Source organism: Oncorhynchus keta, unplaced genomic scaffold, assembly GCF_023373465.1.
Source record: "Oncorhynchus keta strain PuntledgeMale-10-30-2019 unplaced genomic scaffold, Oket_V2 Un_contig_901_pilon_pilon, whole genome shotgun sequence".
Classification (NCBI taxonomy): Eukaryota; Metazoa; Chordata; class Actinopteri; order Salmoniformes; family Salmonidae; genus Oncorhynchus; species Oncorhynchus keta.
This window is the reverse complement of record NW_026290354.1, coordinates 60,001-81,339: the sequence shown is the minus strand read 5'-3', so window position 1 is coordinate 81,339 and position 21,339 is coordinate 60,001. Positions and strand designations below refer to the sequence as shown.

The 21,339-nt window shown below is 41.5% G+C and overlaps 1 pseudogene; it reads right to left on the bottom strand.

Moving 5' to 3' along the window:
- LOC118382319 (protein FAM91A1-like) overlaps nt 1-21,339 on the bottom strand; it is an 87,509-nt pseudogene that overhangs the window by 7,201 nt on the left and 58,969 nt on the right.

Sequence of the window (21,339 nt, the reverse complement as noted above, 5' to 3'; positions counted from 1 at the left end):
TGGAGGTGGTGAGAGGAGGGGCTGTGAGAAGTTGGAGGTGGTGAGAGGAGGGGCTGTGAAGTTGGGGGTGGTGAGAGGCGGCTGTGAAGAGGAGGTGGTGAGAGGCGGGGCTGTGAAGAGGGGAGGTGGTGAGAGGAGGGGCTGTGAAGTTGGAGGTGGTGAGAGGTGGGGCTGTGAAGTTGGGGGTGGTGAGAGGAGGGGCTGTGCAGAGGAGGTGGTGAGAGGCGGGGCTGTGAAGTTGGAGGTGGTGAGAGGAGGGGCTGTGAAGAGGAGGTGGTGAGAGGCGGGCTGTGAAGTTGGGGGTGGTGAGAGGAGGGGCTGTGCAGAGGGAGGTGGTGAGAGGCGGGGCTGTGAAGTTGGAGGTGGTGAGAGGAGGGGCTGTGAAGTTGGGGTGGTGAGAGGAGGGGCTGTGAAGTTGGGGGTGGTGAGAGGAGGGGCTGTGAAGAGGAGGTGGTGAGAGGAGGGGCTGTGAAGTTGGGGGTGGTGAGAGGAGGGGCTGTGAAGTTGGGGGTGGTGAGAGGAGGGGCTGTGAAGTTGGGGGTGGTGAGAGGAGGGGCTGTGAAGTTGGGGGTGGTTAGAGGGGCTGTGAAGTTGGGGGTGGTGAGAGGAGGGGCTGTGAAGAGGGAGGTGGTGAGAGGAGGGGCTGTGAAGTTGGGGGTGGTGAGAGGAGGGGCTGTGAAGTTGGAGGTGGTGAGAGGAGGGGCTGTGAAGTTGGAGGTGGTGAGAGGCGGGGCTGTGAAGAGGGAGGTGGTGAGAGGCGGGGCTGTGAAGAGGAGGTGGTGAGAGGAGGGGCTGTGAAGTTGGAGGTGGTGAGAGGCGGGCTGTGAAGTTGGGGGTGGTGAGAGGAGGGGCTGTGCAGAGGGAGGTGGTGAGAGGGGGCTGTGAAGTTGGAGGTGGTGAGAGGAGGGGCTGTGAAGAGGGAGGTGGTGAGAGGCGGGGCTGTGAAGTTGGGGTGGTGAGAGGAGGGGCTGTGAAGAGGGAGGTGGTGAGAGGAGGGGCTGTGAAGTTGGAGGTGGTGAGAGGAGGGGCTGTGAAGTTGGGGGTGGTGAGAGGAGGGGCTGTGAAGTTGGGGGTGGTGAGAGGAGGGGCTGTGAAGAGGGAGGTGGTGAGAGGAGGGGCTGTGAAGTTGGGGGTGGTGAGAGGAGGGGCTGTGAAGTTGGGGGTGGTGAGAGGAGGGGCTGTGAAGTTGGGGGTGGTGAGAGGAGGGGCTGTGAAGTTGGGGGTGGTGAGAGGAGGGGCTGTGAAGTTGGGGGTGGTGAGAGGAGGGGCTGTGAAGAGGGAGGTGGTGAGAGGAGGGGCTGTGAAGTTGGGGGTGGTGAGAGGAGGGGCTGTGAAGTTGGGGGTGGTGAGAGGCGGGGCTGTGAAGAGGGAGGTGGTGAGAGGCGGGGCTGTGAAGAGGGACCAGTGTGTACCTGAGCGTGCAGCTGCTGATAGGTCGTATCTCGTTGCTGAGCGGTGCCATGGAGACCAGTAGTTTGTAGTTCTTGTTGAGGACACGGCTGCAGGTGGCCTGGTCTAGACCCAGCAGACTCTCACAGCGGAGCATATCCAGGGGGAGGCCTGGGGGGTCAATCACACACACGGACCAAGACAATACACACACACACACACCAAGACACCACACACACACACACACACACACAAGACACCACACACACACACAAACGGACAAAGACAACACACAGACACAGCACACACACACCACACACATACACAGACGTTAGAGATACTGTTAGGAAAATGTGGGGTCAGTCATTTGACAGGCAGCATTTTAATGAGGAGGACATTTTGAGAAATGTACTGGAACCTGATTAGGGCGTCCACCCACGCTGTTCAGAAATCACATTTAGATCATGGTAATTCATATTAGCAGAAAATGCTAGTCCAGGATGCAACGATGTGCGTGTCTTCTTTACGAATTCTGAGGTGAATTTGAACGTGTTAGAATAACCGTCCACATTTACTTTTCCTCAGCCAACAAGATGAGTAACGAACAGCCACATCACGAGCCTGTCAATCTACTACAGCAGAAAAATGCACCTGTTCTATTGGCCAGCTTGTCATTCTGTGCGACAAAGAAACAGACTCTGGGACAGTTGTAGGAGATAAATCCCAAATTCAATCAACCAGTAGGCCTAGACTTCATAAAAACACAACATTAAAAAGCAATGAGTCTGATACAACAGCTCAGAACATTTAGATAATAACTATTTTTAACTATTTTTTTTATTATAAAGCACAGCAATGCGCACAAGGCAGCAGGCCACATACAAATGTTCCTTCCATTATGCAATTAGCAGGAAAACACTTGTCAAAGGTACACTGCACATGATAGATGGAAATATCTGATAATATGACTGGGATTATCAACAACTAGCAAGTGTTACAAATATGACTGGGATTACCATGAGTTACTAATATGACTGGGATTATCATGGGTTACTAATATGACTGGGATTATCATGGGTTACTAATATGACTGGGATTACCATGGGTTACTAATATGACTGGGATTACCATGGGTTACTAATATGACTGGGATTATCATGGGTTACTAATATGACTGGGATTATCAGGGGTTGTTACAAATATGACTGGGATTATCAGGGGTTGTTAATATGACTGGGATTATCAGGGTTGTTAATATGACTGGGATTATCAGGGGTTGTTAATATGACTGGGATTATCATGGGTTACTAATATGACTGGGATTATCAGGGGTTGTTAATATGACTGGGATTATCATGGGTTACTAATATGACTGGGATTATCAGGGGTTGTTAATATGACTGGGATTATCAGGGTTGTTAATATGACTGGGATTATCATGGGTTACTAATATGACTGGGATTATCAGGGTTGTTAATATGACTGGGATTATCAGGGTTGTTAATATGACTGGGATTATCAGGGGTTGTTAATATGACTGGGATTATCAGGGTTGTTAATATGACTGGGATTATAAGGGGTTGTTAATATGACTGGGATTACCATGGGTTGTTAATATGACTGGGATTATCATGGGTTACTAATATGACTGGGATTATCAGGGTTGTTAATATGACTGGGATTATCAGGGTTGTTAATATGACTGGGATTATCAACAACTAGCATGGGTTGTTGATATGACTGGGATTATCAACAACTAGCATGGGTTGTTAATATGACTGGGATTATCAGGGTTGTTGATATGACTGGGATTATCAACAACTAGTATGTGTTAATATGACTGGGATTACCATGGGTTGTTAATATGACTGGAATTATCAGGGGTTGTTAATATGACTGGGATTATCAGGGGTTGTTAATATGACTGGGATTACCATGGGTTGTTAATATGACTGGGATTATCATGGGTTACTAATATGACTGGGATTATCAGGGTTGTTAATATGACTGGGATTATCAGGGGTTGTTAATATGACTGGGATTATCAGGGTTGTTAATATGACTGGGATTATCAACAACTAGCATAGGTTGTTGATATGACTGGGATTATCAACAACTAGCATGGGTTGTTAATATGACTGGGATTATCAGGGGTTGTTAATATGACTGGGATTATCAACAACTAGCATGGGTTGTTAATATGACTGGGATTATCAACAACTAGCATGTGTTAATATGACTGGGATTATCAACAACTAGCATGGGTTGTTAATATGACTGGGATTATCAACAACTAGCATGGGTTGTTAATATGACTAGGATTATCATGGGTTGATAATATGACTGGGATTATCATCAACTAGCATGGGTTGTTAATATGACTGGGATTATCAACAACTAGCATGGGTTGTTAATATGACTGGGATTATCAACAACTAGCATGGGTTGTTAATATGACTAGGATTATCATCAACTAGCATGGGTTGTTAATATGACTGGGATTATCAACAACTAGCATGGGTTGTTAATATGACTAGGATTATCAACAACTAGCATGGGTTGTTAATATGACTGGGATTATCAACAACTAGCATGGGTTGTTAATATGACTAGGATTATCAACAACTAGCATGGGTTGTTAATATGACTGGGATTATCAACAACTAGCATGGGTTGTTAATATGACTGGGATTATCAACAACTAGCATGGGTTGTTAATATGACTGGGATTATCAACAACTAGCATGGGTTGTTAATATGACTGGGATTATCAACAACTAGCATGGGTTGTTAATATGACTGGGATTATCAACAACTAGCATGGGTTGTTAATATGACTGGGATTATCAACAACTAGCATGGGTTGTTAATATGACTGGGATTATCAACAACTAGCATGGGTTGTTAATATGACTGGGATTATCAACAACTAGCATGGGTTGTTAATATGACTGGGATTATCAACAACTAGCATGGGTTGTTAATATGACTAGGACTGTTCTTTTGGATACTGGACAATAAAAGAAAATTGCCTCCACGATGAAAGAAAGTTGATTTGAAAACCAATAGGCGAGTAGCGAGGCTATGTAAGTCTCATAATGTGTAGGGAAACGCTCAGGTTTCCAACTAAACTAAATGCATACTGCCTCCAGCTCATTGCAAAGTGGAGTGTGACGCGCTGAGGAAGCCTGCCTTCCGTCTTTGAGATGCTGCAGCTCTCCTGTCGTCTGACATATTTCCTGCTCCAAGGCTCTGGACCCGTGTGATAAGATACATAACAAATATACTGTACGCATGAGACAATATAAATCCACTAAATTATGCAAATGTTCCTATTGACCGATGAGCATGACCAGTTAAATTGATTTACATTGACTGGTATTTCCATCAATTATTACCGGCTAACCAGGACCCTGACGGACGTGTCAAATTAAATCAAAAACGTTGTCACATGTGCCGAATACAACAGGTGTAGACTTCACCGTGAAATGTTTACTTACAAGCCCTTAACCAACAGCGCAGTTCAAGAAGAAGAAAAGATTTACCAAGTAGACTAAAATAAAATGTTATAAAAGTAACATAACAAAAGCGAGGCTAAATACAGGGGGTACCAGTACAGAGTCAATGTGGAAGCTATATACAGGGGGTACCAGTACAGAGTCAATGTGGAGGCTATATACAGGGGGTACCAGTACAGAGTCAATGTGGAGGCTATATACAGGGGGTTATGGTACAGAGTCTATGTGGAGGCTATATACAGGGGGTTATGGTACAGAGTCTATGTGGAGGCTATATACAAGGGGTTATGGTACAGAGTCTATGTGGAGGCTATATACAGGGGGTACCGGTACAGAGTCAATGTGGAGGCTATATACAGGAGTACTGGTACAGAGTCTATGTGGAGGCTATATACAGGGGGTACCGGTACAGAGTCAATGTGGAGGCTATATACAGGGGGTACCGGTACAGAGTCAATGTGGAGGCTATATACAGGGGGTACTGGTACAGAGTCTATGTGGAGGCTATATACAGGGGGTTATGGTACAGAGTCTATGTGGAGGCTATATACAGGGGGTACTGGTACAGAGTCTATGTGGAGGCTATATACAGGGGGTACCGGTACAGAGTCAATGTGGAGGCTATATACAGGGGGTACCGGTACAGAGTCTATGTGGAGGCTATATACAAGGGGTTATGGTACAGAGTCTATGTGGAGGCTATATACTGGGGGTACCGGTACAGAGTCAATGTGGAGGCTATATACAGGGGGTTATGGTACAGAGTCTATGTGGAGGCTATATACTGGGGGTACCGGTACAGAGTCAATGTGGAGGCTATATACTGGGGGTACCGGTACAGAGTCAATGTGGAGGCTATATACAGGGGGTTATGGTACAGAGTCTATGTGGAGGCTATATACAGGGGGTACTGGTACAGAGTCTATGTGGAGGCTATATACAGGGGGTACCGGTACAGAGTCAATGTGGAGGCTATATACAGGGGGTACTGGTACAGAGTCTATGTGGAGGCTATATACAGGGGGTACCGGTACAGAGTCAATGTGGAGGCTATATACAGGGGGTACTGGTACAGAGTCAATGTGGAGGCTATATACAGGGTATTACGGTACAGAGTCAATGTGGAGGCTATATACAGGGGGTACCGGTACAGAGTCAATGTGGAGGCTATATACAGGGGGTACCGGTACAGAGTCAATGTGGAGGCTATATACAGGGGTACCGGTACAGAGTCAATGTGGAGGCTATATACAGGGGGTACCGGTACAGAGTCAATGTGGAGGCTATATACAGGGGGTACCGGTACAGAGTCAATGTGGAGGCTATATACAGGGGGTACCGGTACAGAGTCAATGTGGAGGCTATATACAGGGGGTACCGGTACAGAGTCAATGTGGAGGCTATATACAGGGGGTACCGGGTACAGAGTCAATGTGGAGGCTATATACAGGGGGGACCGGTACAGAGTCAATGTGGAGGCTATATACAGGGGGTACTGGTACAGAGTCAATGTGGAGGCTATATACAGGGGGTACCGGTACAGAGTCAATGTGGAGACTATATACAGGGTGTACCGGTACAGAGTCAATGTGGAGACTATATACAGGGTGTACCGGTACAGAGGTGTCACACAGAGATAAACCAAAACCCTGACGGAGGTGTCACACAGAGATTAACCAAAACCCTGACGAGGTGTCACACAGAGATTAACCAAAACCCTGACGGAGGTGTCACACAGAGATTAACCAAAACCCTGACGAGGTGTCACACAGAGATTAACCAAAACCCTGACGAGGTGTCACACAGAGATTAACCAAAACCCTGACGGAGGTGTCACACAGAGATTAACCAAAACCCTGACGAGGTGTCACACAGAGATTAACCAAAACCCTGACGGAGGTGTCACACAGAGATTAACCAAAACCCTGACGAGGTGTCACACAGAGATTAACCAAAACCCTGACGGAGGTGTCACACAGAGATTAACCAAAACCCTGACGGAGGTGTCACACAGAGATTAACCAAAACCCTGACGAGGTGTCACACAGAGATTAACCAAAACCCTGACGGAGGTGTCACACAGAGATTAACCAAAACCCTGACGAGGTGTCACACAGAGATTAACCAAAACCCTTATATTATATTACACACTCAGTTCTGTTGGCTGGAGTATTATATTATATTACACACTCAGTTCTGTTGGCTGGAGTATTATATTATATTACACACTCAGTTCTGTTGGCTGGACACACTCAGTTCTGTTGGCTGGAGTATTATATTATATTACACACTCAGTTCTGTTGGCTGGAGTATTATATTATATTACACACTCAGTTCTGTTGGCTGGAGTATTATATTATATTACACACTCAGTTCTGTTGGCTGGAGTATTATATTATATTACACACTCAGTTCTGTTGGCTGGAGTATTATATTATATTACACACTCAGTTCTGTTGGCTGGAGTATTATATTATATTACACACTCAGTTCTGTTGGCTGGAGTATTATATTATATTACACACTCAGTTCTGTTGGCTGGAGTATTATATTATATTACACACTCAGTTCTGTTGGCTGAGTATTATATTATATTACACACTCAGTTCTGTTGGCTGGAGTTTATATTATATTACACACTCAGTTCTGTTGGCTGGAGTATTATATTATATTACACACTCAGTTCTGTTGGCTGGAGTATTATATTATATTACACACTCAGTTCTGTTGGCTGGAGTATTATATTATATTACACACTCAGTTCTGTTGGCTGGAGTATTATATTATATTACACACTCAGTTCTGTTGGCTGGAGTATTATATTATATTACACACTCAGTTCTGTTGGCTGGAGTATTATATTATATTACACACTCAGTTCTGTTGGCTGGAGTATTATATTATATTACACACTCAGTTCTGTTGGCTGGAGTATTATATTATATTACACACTCAGTTCTGTTGGCTGGAGTATTATATTATATTACACACTCAGTTCTGTTGGCTGGAGTATTATATTATATTACACACTCAGTTCTGTTGGCTGGAGTATTATATTATATTACACACTCAGTTCTGTTGGCTGGAGTATTATATTATATTACACACTCAGTTCTGTTGGCTGGAGTATTATATTATATTACACACTCAGTTCTGTTGGCTGGAGTATTATATTATATTACACACTCAGTTCTGTTGGCTGGAGTATTATATTATATTACACACTCAGTTCTGTTGGCTGGACTATTACACACTCAGTTCTGTTGGCTGGAGTATTATATTATATTACACACTCAGTTCTGTTGGCTGGAGTATTATATTATATTACACACTCAGTTCTGTTGGCTGGAGTATTATATTATATTACACACTCAGTTCTGTTGGCTGGAGTATTATATTATATTACACACTCAGTTCTGTTGGCTGGAGTATATATATTATATTACACACTCAGTTCTGTTGGCTGGAGTATTATATTATATTACACACTCAGTTCTGTTGGCTGGAGTATTATATTATATTACACACTCAGTTCACTCAGTTCTGTTGGCTGGAGTATTATATTATATTACACACTCAGTTCTGTTGGCTGGAGTATTATATTATATTACACACTCAGTTCTGTTGGCTGGAGTATTATATTATATTACACACTCAGTTCTGTTGGCTGGAGTATTATATTATATTACACACTCAGTTCTGTTGGCTGGAGTATTATATTATATTACACACTCAGTTCTGTTGGCTGGAGTATTATATTATATTACACACTATATTACACACTCAGTTCTGTTGGCTGTTGAGTATTATATTATATTACACACTCAGTTCTGTTGGCTGGAGTATTATATTATATTACACACTCAGTTCTGTTGGCTGGAGTATTATATTATATTATATTTCTGTTGTGGACACACTCAGTTCTGTTGGCTGGAGTATTATATTATATTACACACTCAGTTCTGTTGGCTGGAGTATTATATTATATTACACACTCAGTTCTGTTGGCTGGAGTATTATATTATATTACACACTCAGTTCTGTTGGCTGGAGTATTATATTATATTACACACTCAGTTCTGTTGGCTGGAGTATTATATTATATTACACACTCAGTTCTCTGTTGGCTGGAGTATTATATTATATTACACACTCAGTTCTGTTGGCTGGAGTATTATATTATATTACACACTCAGTTCTGTTGGCTGGAGTATTATATTATATTACACACTCAGTTCTGTTGGCTGGAGTATTATATTATATTACACACTCAGTTCTGTTGGCTGGAGTATTATATTATATTACACACTCAGTTCTGTTGGCTGGAGTATTATATTATATTACACATATTCTGTTGGCTGGAGTATTATATTATATTACACACTCAGTTCTGTTGGCTGGAGTAGTTCTGTTGGCTGGAGTATTATATTATATTACACACTCAGTTCTGTTGGCTGGAGTATTATATTATATTACACACTCAGTTCTGTTGGCTGGAGTATTATATTATATTACACACTCAGTTCTGTTGGCTGGAGTATTATATTATATTACACACTCAGTTCTGTTGGCTGGAGTATTATATTATATTACACACTCAGTTCTGTTGGCTGGAGTATTATATTATATTACACACTCAGTTCTGTTGGCTGGAGTATTATATTATATTACACACTCAGTTCTGTTGGCTGGAGTATTATATTATATTACACACTCAGTTCTGTTGGCTGGAGTATTATATTATATTACACACTCAGTTCTGTTGGCTGGAGTATTATATTATATTACACACTCAGTTCTGTTGGCTGGAGTATTATATTATATTACACACTCAGTTCTGTTGGCTGGAGTATTATATTATATTACACACTCAGTTCTGTTGGCTGGAGTATTATATTATATTACACACTCAGTTCTGTTGGCTGGAGTATTATATTATATTACACACTCAGTTCTGTTGGCTGGAGTATTATATTATATTACACACTCAGTTCTGTTGGCTGGAGTATTATATTATATTACACACTCAGTTCTGTTGGCTGGAGTATTATATTATATTACACACTCAGTTCTGTTGGCTGGAGTATTATATTATATTACACACTCAGTTCTGTTGGCTGGAGTATTATATTATATTACACACTCAGTTCTGTTGGCTGGAGTATTATATTATATTACACACTCAGTTCTGTTGGCTGGAGTATTATATTATATTACACACTCAGTTCTGTTGGCTGGAGTATTATATTATATTACACACTCAGTTCTGTTGGCTGGAGTATTATATTATATTACACACTCAGTTCTGTTGGCTGGAGTATTATATTATATTACACACTCAGTTCTGTTGGCTGGAGTATTATATTATATTACACACTCAGTTCTGTTGGCTGGAGTATTATATTATATTACACACTCAGTTCTGTTGGCTGGAGTATTATATTATATTACACACTCAGTTCTGTTGGCTGGAGTATTATATTATATTACACACTCAGTTCTGTTGGCTGGAGTATTATATTATATTACACACTCAGTTCTGTTGGCTGGAGTATTATATTATATTACACACTCAGTTCTGTTGGCTGGAGTATTATATTATATTACACACTCAGTTCTGTTGGCTGGAGTATTATATTATATTACACACTCAGTTCTGTTGGCTGGAGTATTATATTATATTACACACTCAGTTCTGTTGGCTGGAGTATTATATTATATTACACACTCAGTTCTGTTGGCTGGAGTATTATATTATATTACACACTCAGTTCTGTTGGCTGGAGTATTATATTATATTACACACTCAGTTGGCTGGAGTATTATATTATATTACACACTCAGTTCTGTTGGCTGGAGTATTATATTATATTACACACTCAGTTCTGTTGGCTGGAGTATTATATTATATTACACACTCAGTTCTGTTGGCTGGAGTATTATATTATATTACACACTCAGTTCTGTTGGCTGGAGTATTATATTATATTACACACTCAGTTCTGTTGGCTGGAGTATTATATTATATTACACACTCAGTTCTGTTGGCTGGAGTATTATATTATATTACACACTCAGTTCTGTTGGCTGGAGTATTATATTATATTACACACTCAGTTCTGTTGGCTGGAGTATTATATTATATTACACACTCAGTTCTGTTGGCTGGAGTATTATATTATATTACACACTCAGTTCTGTTGGCTGGAGTATTATATTATATTACACACTCAGTTCTGTTGGCTGGAGTATTATATTATATTACACACTCAGTTCTGTTGGCTGGAGTATTATATTATATTACAGTTCTGTTGGCTGGAGTATTATATTATATTACACACTCAGTTCTGTTGGCTGGAGTATTATATTATATTACACACTCAGTTCTGTTGGCTGGAGTATTATATTATATTACACACTCAGTTCTGTTGGCTGGAGTATTATATTATATTACACACTCAGTTCTGTTGGCTGGAGTATTATATTATATTACACACTCAGTTCTGTTGGCTGGAGTGTATTATATTACACACTCAGTTCTGTTGGCTGGAGTATTATATTATATTACACACTCAGTTCTGTTGGCTGGAGTATTATATTATATTACACACTCAGTTCTGTTGGCTGGAGTATTATATTATATTACACACTCAGTTCTGTTGGCTGGATTATTATATTATATTACACACTCAGTTCTGTTGGCTGGAGTATTATATTATATTACACACTCAGTTCTGTTGGCTGGAGTATTATATTATATTACACACTCAGTTCTGTTGGCTGGAGTATTATATTATATTACACACTCAGTTCTGTTGGCTGGAGTATTATATTATATTACACACTCAGTTCTGTTGGCTGGAGTTTATATTATATTACTGTTCTGTTGGCTGGAGTATTATATTATATTACACACTCAGTTCTGTTGGCTGGAGTATTATATTATATTACACACTCAGTTCTGTTGGCTGGAGTATTATATTATATTACACACTCAGTTCTGTTGGCTGGAGTATTATATTATATTACACACTCATATTACACACTCAGTTCTGTTGGCTGTGTATATTATATTACACACTCAGTTCTGTTGCTGGAGTATTATATTATATTACACACTCAGTTCTGTTGGCTGGAGTATTATATTATATTACACACTCAGTTCTGTTGGCTGGAGTATTATATTATATTACACACTCAGTTCTGTTGGCTGGAGTATTATATTATATTACACACTCAGTTCTGTTGGCTGGAGTATTATATTATATTACACACTCAGTTCTGTTGGCTGGAGTATTATATTATATTACACACTCAGTTCTGTTGGCTGGAGTATTATATTATATTACACACTCAGTTCTGTTGGCTGGAGTATTATATTATATTACACACTCAGTTCTGTTGGCTGGAGTATTATATTATATTACACACTCAGTTCTGTTGGCTGGAGTATTATATTATATTACACACTCAGTTCTGTTGGCTGGAGTATTATATTATATTACACAGTTCTCAGTTCTGTTGGCTGGAGTATTATATTATATTACACACTCAGTTCTGTTGGCTGGAGTATTATATTATATTACACACTCAGTTCTCAGTTCTGTTGGCTGGAGTATTATATTATATTACACACTCAGTTCTGTTGGCTGGAGTATTATATTATATTACACACTCAGTTCTGTTGGCTGGAGTATTATATTATATTACACACTCAGTTCTGTTGGCTGGAGTATTATATTATATTACACACTCAGTTCTGTTGGCTGGAGTATTATATTATATTACACACTCAGTTCTGTTGGCTGGAGTATTATATTATATTACACACTCAGTTCTGTTGGCTGGAGTATTATATTATATTACACACTCAGTTCTGTTGGCTGGAGTATTATATTATATTACACACTCAGTTCTGTTGGCTGGAGTATTATATTATATTACACACTCAGTTCTGTTGGCTGGATATTATATTATATTACACACTCAGTTCTGTTGGCTGGAGTATTATATTATATTACACAGTTCTGTTGGCTGGAGTACACTCAGTTCTGTTGGCTGGAGTATTATATTATATTACACACTCAGTTCTGTTGGCTGGATTATATTATATTACACACTCAGTTCTGTTGGCTGGATTATATTATATTACACACTCAGTTCTGTTGGCTGGAGTATTATATTATATTACACACTCAGTTCTGTTGGCTGGAGTATTATATTATATTACACACTCAGTTCTGTTGGCTGGACACACTCAGTTCTGTTGGCTGGAGTAGTTCTGTTGGCTGGAGTATTATATTATATTACACACTGTTGGCAGTTCTGTTCTGTTGGCTGGAGTATTATATTATATTACACACTCAGTTCTGTTGGCTGGAGTATTATATTATATTACACACTCAGTTCTGTTGGCTGGAGTATTATATTATATTACACACTCAGTTCTGTTGGCTGGAGTATTATATTATATTACACACTCAGTTCTGTTGGCTGGAGTATTAGATTATATTACACACTCAGTTCTGTTGGCTGGAGTATTATATTACTATCTATAAAAACACTAATAACTAGACAGGATGTTAAAACTACTATCTATAAAAACACTAATAACTAGACAGGATGTTAAAACTACTATCTATAAAAACACTAATAACTAGACAGGATGTTAAAACTACTATCTATAAAAACACTAATAACTAGACAGGATGTTAAAACTACTATCTATAAAAACACTAATAACTAGACAGGATGTTAAAACTACTATCTATAAAAACACTAATAACTAGACAGGATGTTAAAACTACTATCTATAAAAACACTAATAACTAGACAGGATGTTAAAACTACTATCTATAAAAACACTAATAACTAGACAGGATGTTAAAACTACTATCTATAAAAACACTAATAACTAGACAGGATGTTAAAACTACTATCTATAAAAACACTAATAACTAGACAGGATGTTAAAACTACTATCTATAAAAACACTAATAACTAGACAGGATGTTAAAACTACTATCTATAAAAACACTAATAACTAGACAGGATGTTAAAACTACTATCTATAAAAACACTAATAACTAGACAGGATGTTAAAACTACTATCTATAAAAACACTAATAACTAGACAGGATGTTAAAACTACTATCTATAAAAACACTAATAACTAGACAGGATGTTAAAACTACTATCTATAAAAACACTAATAACTAGACAGGATGTTAAAACTACTATCTATAAAAACACTAATAACTAGACAGGATGTTAAAACTACTATCTATAAAAACACTAATAACTAGACAGGATGTTAAAACTACTATCTATAAAAACACTAATAACTAGACAGGATGTTAAAACTACTATCTATAAAAACACTAATAACTAGACAGGATGTTAAAACTACTATCTATAAAAACACAAATAACTAGACAGGATGTTAAAACTACTATCTATAAAAACACTAATAACTAGACAGGATGTTAAAACTACTATCTATAAAAACACTAATAACTAGACAGGATGTTAAAACTACTATCTATAAAAACACTAATAACTAGACAGGATGTTAAAACTACTATCTATAAAAACACTAATAACTAGACAGGATGTTAAAACTACTATCTATAAAAACACTAATAACTAGACAGGATGTTAAAACTACTATCTATAAAAACACTAATAACTAGACAGGATGTTAAAACTACTATCTATAAAAACACTAATAACTAGACAGGATGTTAAAACTACTATCTATAAAAACACTAATAACTAGACAGGATGTTAAAACTACTATCTATAAAAACACTAATAACTAGACAGGATGTTAAAACTACTATCTATAAAAACACTAATAACTAGACAGGATGTTAAAACTACTATCTATAAAAACACTAATAACTAGACAGGATGTTAAAACTAAACTTTTCCAACAACTTTTATTTTGAATTCTAACTACGTTTAACACACAGAACAGGGTGTGAGCATTATGTTATTGCTTCCTAACTAAAGAATAAGGGTATAAGCTGTGTTGTTAGTTACCGTTGTTAGGCAGGTCAGGGCCCTGGTCGGTGGTTAGTTCCTTGTTGTAGCGGAGAAACAGGATGGTGTTCCTGAGGGTCAGAGCATGGTCAAAATACCTCTGGGCCTCGCCCTCCGCCGTGCTCTCTACCTGAGGGAGGAGAGAGAGAGAGAGAGAGAGAGAGAGAGAGAGAGAGAGAGGGGTTAGTAACATGGTCAAAACACCCCTGGCCTCGTCCTCCGCCGTGCTCTCTACCTGAGGGAGGAGAGAGAGAGACAGAGAGAGAGAGAGAGAGAGAGAGAGAGAGAGAGAGAGAGAGAGAGAGAGAGAGAGAGGGGTTAGTAACATGGTCAAAATACCTCTGGGCCTCGCCCTCCGCCGTGCTCTCTACCTGAGGGAGGAGAGAGAGAGAGGGGGGTTAGTAACATGGTCAAAATACCTCTGGGCCTCGCCCTCCGCCGTGCTCTCTATCTGAGGGACGAGAGAGAGAGAGAGAGACAGACAGAGAGAGAGAGGGGATAGTAACATGGTCAAAATACCTCTGGGCCTCGCCCTCCGCCGTGCTCTCTACCTGAGGGAGGAGAGAGAGAGACAGACAGAGAGAGAGAGAGAGGGGTTAGTAACATGGTCAAAACACCCCTGGCCTCGTCCTCCGCCGTGCTCTCTACCTGAGGGAGGAGAGAGAGGGGTTAGTAACATGGTCAAAATACCTCTGGGCCTCGCCCTCCGCCGTGCTCTCTATCTGAGGGACGAGAGAGAGAGAGAGAGGGGTTAGTAACATGGTCAAAATACCTCTGGGCCTCGCACTCCGCCGTGCTCTCTACCTGAGGGAGGAGAGAGAGAGAGAGGGGTTAGTAACATGGTCAAAATACCTCTGGGCCTCGCCCTCCGCCGTGCTCTCTACCTGAGGGAGGAGAGAGAGAGAGAGGGGTTAGTAACATGGTCAAAATACCTCTGGGCCTCGCCCTCCGCCGTGCTCTCTATCTGAGGGAGGAGAGAGAGAGAGAGAGACAGAGAGAGAGAGAGAGAGAGAGAGAGAGAGAGAGAGAGAGAGGTCAGGTTCAGATCAGCTCCTGCATTTTTCAGCATTTTCTTTAAAAAGATAGATTAAGAGTCAGATAAACTTAGATTTTTGTCTGGAACACATACTGGATTTTACCCTCTACAACATAACCCCTACTTCAAATCAAAACTTAAAACCTACAACCTGATTTTGGACGGAATTACGGAATCACCTGGAAGGTTCACAACTACCAAGGATTTTTACTCTATACAGCAAATTCTCTGGAAAACAACAGAAACCTGAAAACACCATCCAACCTGGAACTGAGTGAGTAATGCTTAGGCTGAAACTATATCTTATTTCCAAAAGCCAAGAAGAAAAATACACAACATTACTTTATAAGGACTGAATTCTAACATAATTCTGCCAAGCTTGATACAGCTTCAACTAGCACTGACGTGTCAAGTGAGAGGTGTCAAAGCCCATTAGCCCAACAATGGCAGGAGAGTCACACAGTCTACCCCAACCAAATGGAGAGGCCTTAGAAGCTCCCTCCCGCTGTTCAGAGGCAATTAAAATACAGTACCCTGTGCATGTAAAGAATGAGAAGTCAAGAAAAGATTACAAAATGAAGCTCCTTATGGAAAATCAAGAGACACTTTTTGCTGACTATTACAAAAATGGGAACATCAGCAACCTTATCTTCCACACAAACCATCCCCGGGCATGGCACAGTGCTATATTAGCACACTACCCCTCTGTTACGAGAGCGGGGATTACCGAGGGGTGGAAACTCAGAATACTTGATAACGAGGACTCTGAGTCATGTAATATAAATATCTATAAGTCCGGAACAGTGATCGTACAAAGTAACCACAAACAGCTTCAGCTGGACTTTCACCTAATCAAAGAATTAGCCCAACAGGAGAAGCTCTCCCTTGATAAAGATACCCCCACCCCGAGCGGGTCAAACCAGAGCTCTTCATTATGTAACACCACAGACGAGCAACCCCAGCGGAGAGTCAACCTCCCAGCACGGACTACCACTCCCTCATTGAAATGAAGGACAAATTCACCCAGCTGGAGGTAAGACAGGTGGAGCTGGAACAGCAGGTGATTACACTTCAGTCAGCACAGACCCAGACAACAGTCCAGCACAACAACACCCCCTTAACCAGACCCGGAGAGCTGGAGGTGGACAGAGACATATCTGCACTCTGGACTGTGGTGAGACAACTTCAACAGGAGAAAGAGCAGAATCAGGAGAAGAACAGAGCATTAGAGGAGAGGATCGGACTGATGGTGGAGGAGAGGGTGAGGGGGACGGAGGAGAGGTTGAGGGGGACGGAGGAGAGGTTGAGGGGGACGGCGTGTGACAGAGAACAACCCACTAGAGAGGTGGCCACCCCCACAGAGAAGCCAGCAGAACAGCCCACCCCAGCACCTGACAAAAGTTTCGACACCACAGCAGAACAGTCCACACCAGACCCTGACCATAGAGTCGACACCACAGCAGAACAGACAAATGAAGAACCACAAGCCCAGCGGCTCTCACCCCCCGAGCACCCCCTGTCAGCCACCCTGATAGCCCTTCTGACAACCCCCTCACACCCACTGAGGACAAACACAAGACACAGATTGTACTACTTATGGACTCAAATGGGAAATATATAGAAGAAAAAAAACTTTTTCCCAAACATAGTGTGTCTAAACTCTGGTGTCCAAACACCCAGCGTGCCCTCGACCTTCTGTCTGAGGACCAACTAGGTTCACCCAGCCACATAATAATACACACAGGCACAAACGACCTGAGAGCACAGCAGGAAAGGGTGGCAACAGCACTGAAGAGAGTGATTGAAAAGGCTTCTTCTACTTTCCCCAACGCACAAGTGGTTATCTCCACCCTGCTACCACGAAAAGACTTCCACCCTGCCACAATACAGCGGGTAAACGCAAGTATTTCCCGTGACTGTGCCTCAAAACCAAATGTTTTCCTGGCCCACCACTCCACCCTGGACTTGAACAGCCTCTATGACCAGGTCCACCTCTACAAGGCAGCAGTGCCCACCTTTGCCAGGACCCTAAAGGACATCGCTCTCAAACGTATCCCCAACACTTCACACAGGAGCAACAGATCAATAGACTCTCCACCCAGACCAGCGAGACACCCTCCCAGACCTGCAGGACCCCCTGGACCTACACATAGAGGACCCACGCCAAGAGGAATTACATCCAGACCACAGTACACCCAGACACATCCACACCCCCACCCCAACCAATCAACACCCCCCACGTCAACCATGCCCACACCCCATTTAGGCCCCCTCAGATCAGACCTATGCCACTCCTGCCCACCCCATGCACCCCACCCCCGCAAAGAGGGCCTCAACATGGAAGCCACACATACGCCCAGGTAGTGAGCGGGCAAACAGTCCCAACCCCCACTCTCACACTCGCCCAAGCCAATAGCATGTACCAGATGCTCAGCAGGCTCTGCTCACACTTACTGGCCTGAGGCCAAACCACACGACCAACAACATTGGACATTCTATGGAACAAAAAGCCTTCACTATATCATCCTGGAATATCCAAGGCCTGAGGTCATCTGCCTTTGGCCTAAAGAGCAGAAACCCGGACTTCACCAAAGAAATCGGTAACACAGACATTGTCATCCTGCAAGAAACCTGGTATAGAGGAGACGGACCCACTGGTTGCCCTCTAGGTTACAGAGAGCTGGTAGTCCCATCCACCAAACTACCAGGTGTGAAACAGGGAAGGGACTCAGGGGGTATGCTAATTTGGTATAGAGCAGACCTAACTCACTCCATTAAATTAATCAAAACAGGAACATTCTACATTTGGCTAGAAATTCAAAAGGAAATTATCCTAACAGAGAAAAATGTCCTCCTGTGTGCTACCTATATCCCCCACTAGAATCCCCATATTTTAATGAAGACAGCTTCTCCATCCTGGAGGGCGAAATCAATCATTTCCAGGCCCAGGGACATGTACTAGTCTGTGGCGACCTAAATGCCAGAACCGGACAAGAACCTGACACCCTCAGCACACAGGGGGACAAACATCTGCCTGGAGGTGACAGCATCCCTCCCACATATGCCCCCTAGGCACAACTATGACAACATAACCAACAAAAACGGGTCACAACTCCTGCAGCTCTGTCGCACGCTGGGTATGTACATAGTCAACGGTAGGCTTCTAGGGGACTCCTATGGTAGGTACACCTATAGCTCATCTCTTGGCAGTAGTACTGTAGACTACTTTATCACTGACCTCAACCCAGAATCTCTCAGAGCGTTCACAGTCAGTCCACTAACACCCCTATCAGACCACAGCAAAATCACAGTCTACTTAAACAGAGCAATACTCAACCACGAGGCATCAAAGCCAAAGGAACTGAGTAACATTAAGAAATGCTATAGGTGGAAGGAATGCAGTTTGGAAACCTACCAAAAACAATTAGGCAACAACAAATTCAATCCCTTTTAGACAATTTCCTGGGTAAAACGTTCCACTGTAATAGTGAAGGTGTAAACTTGGCAGTAGAAAATCTTAACAGTATATTTGACCTCTCAGCTTCCCTATCAAATCTAAAAATCTCAAATAGAAAACCGAAGAAAATTAACAATAATGACAAATGGTTTGATGAGGAATGCAAAAATCTAAGAAAGAAATTGAGAAACCTGTCCAACCAAAAACATAGAGACCCGGAAAACCTGAGTCTACGCCTTCACTATGGTGAATCACTAAAACAATACAGAAACACACTACGGAAAAAGAAGGAACAGCATGTCAGAAATCAGCTCAATGCAATTGAAGAATCCATAGACTCTAACCACTTCTGGGAAAATTGGAAAACACTAAACAAACAACAACACGAAGAATTATCTATCCAAAATGGAGATGTCTGGGTAAACCACTTCTCCAATCTTTTTGGTTCTATAACAAAGAACAAAGAGCAAAAACATATACATGATCAACTACAGATCTTAGAATCAACTATTAAAGACTACCAGAACCCACTGGATTCTCCAATTACATTGAATGAGTTACAGGACAAAATAAAAACCCTCCAACCCAAAAAGGCCTGTGGTGTCGATGGTATCCTCAATGAAATGATCAAATATACAGACAACAAATTCCAACTGGCTATACTAAAACTCTTTAACATCATACTTAGCTCTGGCATCTTCCCCAATATTTGGAACCAAGGACTGATCACCCCAATCCACAAAAGTGGAGACAAATTTGACCCCAATAACTACCGTGGAATATGTGTCAACAGTAACCTTGGGAAAATCCTCTGCATTATTATTAACAGCAGACTCGTACATTTCCTCAATGAAAACAATGTACTGAGCAAATGTCAAATTGGCTTTTTACCAAATTACCGTACAACAGACCATGTATTCACCCTGCACACCTTAATTGACAACCAAACAAACCAAAACAAAGGCAAAGTCTTCTCATGCTTTGTTGATTTCAAAAAAGCCTTCGACTCAATTTGGCATGAGGGTCTGCTATACAAACTGATGGAAAGTGGTGTTGGGGGTAAAACATACGACATTATAAAATCCATGTACACAAACAACACGTGTGCGGTTAAAATTGGCAAAAAACACACACATTTCTTCACACAGGGTCGTGGGGTTAGACAGGGATGCAGCTTAAGCCCCACCCTCTTCAACATATATATCAACGAACTGGCGCGGGCACTAGAAAAGTCTGCAGCACCCGGCCTCCCCCTGCTAGAATCCGAAGTCAAATGTCTGCTGTTTGCTGATGATCTGGTGCTTCTGTCACCAACCAAGGAGGGCCTACAGCAGCACCTAGATCTTATGCACAGATTCTGTCAGACCTGGGCCCTGACAGTAAATCTCAGTAAGACCAAAATAATGGTGTTCCAAAAAGGTCGAGTCACCAGGACCACAAATACAAATTCCATCTCGACACTGTTGCCCTAGAGCACACAAAAACTATACATACCTTGGCCTAAACATCAGCGCCACAGGTAACTTCCACAAAGGTGTGAACGATCTGAGAGACAAGGCAAGAAGGGCATTCTATGCCATCAAAAGAAACATAAATTTCAACATACCAATTAGGATTTGGCTAAAAATACTTGAATCAGTCATAGAGCCCATTGCCCTTTATGGTTGTGAGGTCTGGGGTCCGCTCACCAACCAAGACTTCACAAAATGGGACAAACACCAAATTGAGACTCTGCACGCAGAATTCTGCAAAAATATCCTCCGTGTACAACGTAAAACACCAAATAATGCATGCAGAGCAGAATTAGGCCGATACCCACTAATTATCAAAATCCAGAAAAGAGCCATTAAATTCTACAACCACCTAAAAGGAAGCGATTCACAAACCTTCCATAA